Below are 2,085 nucleotides of genomic sequence, written 5' to 3'. Positions count from 1 at the left end.
GAATTTATAGGAAGTATTCTGGCAAAGAATGAGTAAAGGGAAAAAGAACAAAAGCATGTGGGCAGGATCACACACACACACACAAAACTACAATACCTTTGGAAAAAGGAAGCGGTTCAGTGTGGCTGAAACAGAGTTTGAAGGTTTACATGAAGGATTTGACAGATGAATCTAAGGACGATGGAAGGAACTAACAAAAGAAAATTTTATATGTCAGGTGATCTGATCTACAAACCTGTGAGGACCTTGGGAGCTACAGGGTTGATACGTGTCTTCGGGAAAATCAACCTGACTGCTATACAGGAAGTGAATTGTAGGAGATCTAAAATCAAAATGGAGAGAGTCAAGGCAATTTTCAGAGTCTAGGTGAGATGTTGGAGGGAAGATGGAAGGCAGAGACTCACTATAATTAATCTGAATGTCCCTTCGGTGTCGTCACCAAAGGAGGGAACACGAAAGCCACTGTTAATTTAAGATACCGGTCCAGTAAGCAGATTTTTTCCCTCCTCCTTTCCTTCCTTTTTCATTCATTCATGAATTAAAGGTTTATTATGTGTCCTGGCCCTGCATTATTCAAGCTACTCAGTGAGTGGTGGGGGATGAAGCAGGTGTCTTGTCCACCCTCAGGTCTGTCAGCCAGGGTTACAGCATGAAGCAGTGACACACTCCAAATTCCAAAATTCAAGGATGACTCAATAAAGGGAATGATTTTTAAGGTGGTGGAAGGTTATAGCTTGGGGCTGATAACAGCTGTAAATACTCTAGATCTGAAGAAATAAGGGAAGGGAGTGGTTTTTATAACCTGGAAGAAGACAGCTGTGTGGAGAGCAGCTACCTTGGGAGAAACCATGACCTTCACTGGAGTGGAGGGCACTGCCAATCCAAGGGGACTTTCACAATGGGAGCTGGAGAACTCTGTGCTCTGTCTTTCCCTCCAATAGCCTGCTGGGCTCTCAGCTGACTCAGCCACATGGAAGGGCAGAAGGCATGGGGATCTGTGATATTTTCTATTCGGGTCCTTATCCTGGAACAAAAGGTGCAGAATTTTGGAGAATTAACTGGGAGGAGCAAACAAAAGGTATAGAGAATGTCAGGAAACACATGCTTTCTCCCATGGGTGTGTGTGCAGGTGTTCCTCCTCTCAAGACTGTATGTAATGTTCGTCTCAGCGTGGCCTCACCCACAAGGAGCCCGAGGGAAAGCGATTAGTATGCTGTGGGTTTCCCCTGTCAGGGCTGCCTTGGAGGCAGCCCTGGACCACATCCCCTTCTTCAAAAGAGCCTTGTTTTTGAACTAGACAAGCAAATAGGAGATACAAAGCAAATATTTGTTTGTGATGTATTCAGTGTCCTATGCAAATGGCATTTAGGTGTATGTAACTGGTGCTGTGGAGCCTGGCATTTTAAGCAAACTCCAACTTGTATAAAGAAGCATTTAAAAGGAAAAAGGTTGAATGCTGTGGCCTGTGTTGGCCTATGTGTGAATTATATGGCATTTTTGCTTTCTACACTGTTTGAGGCCTGCAGTGATGAAATACTTCAGTGTCAAATCTGTAAAATCCACTGCCCTCTGTTCTTTTTCCTGTATAAATAGAAGCTGACAGTTGGAGCTTTTGTCACTGGCAATTTCAAATTCATTATTCTGAATAGACCTGACATTCAGGTCCTTGGTTGTAAAAGACTTTTAAATGACAAGCAGAGTCAATTTCCTTAGGTTAAGGGGAATTTGTGGTTGTGTGTTTACCTTTGATATTGTCAAAAAAGAAGCGTCATGACATTGGTAGCATTCTCCGTATCCTGGAAGGATAGATTTATGATTATAAGGAGTCAGAGACATTAATCTTACTTCTAGATGTCTTCCAAATGGACATTAATAAAGTGCTTTCATAAAGAAAAGAAGCAGAGTCTGATCAGCTCTGCAGTGGTATGTCTGAGAATACCAGTTTTTACTTATTGAGCATATGCCAGTGTTGTGGGGAGTATTCCTTCATCTGTAGTATACTTTATTTACGTGGGAAAAACATTAGTAAACAAAGAACTACCATGAAGTTTAAAAACAGGAAAGCCACTGGAATCAGGCGGCATA

The sequence above is a fragment of the Camelus dromedarius genome, chromosome 26 (assembly GCF_036321535.1).
Source record: "Camelus dromedarius isolate mCamDro1 chromosome 26, mCamDro1.pat, whole genome shotgun sequence".
Taxonomy (NCBI): Eukaryota; Metazoa; Chordata; class Mammalia; order Artiodactyla; family Camelidae; genus Camelus; species Camelus dromedarius.
Note: the sequence above shows the minus strand (reverse complement) of the source record.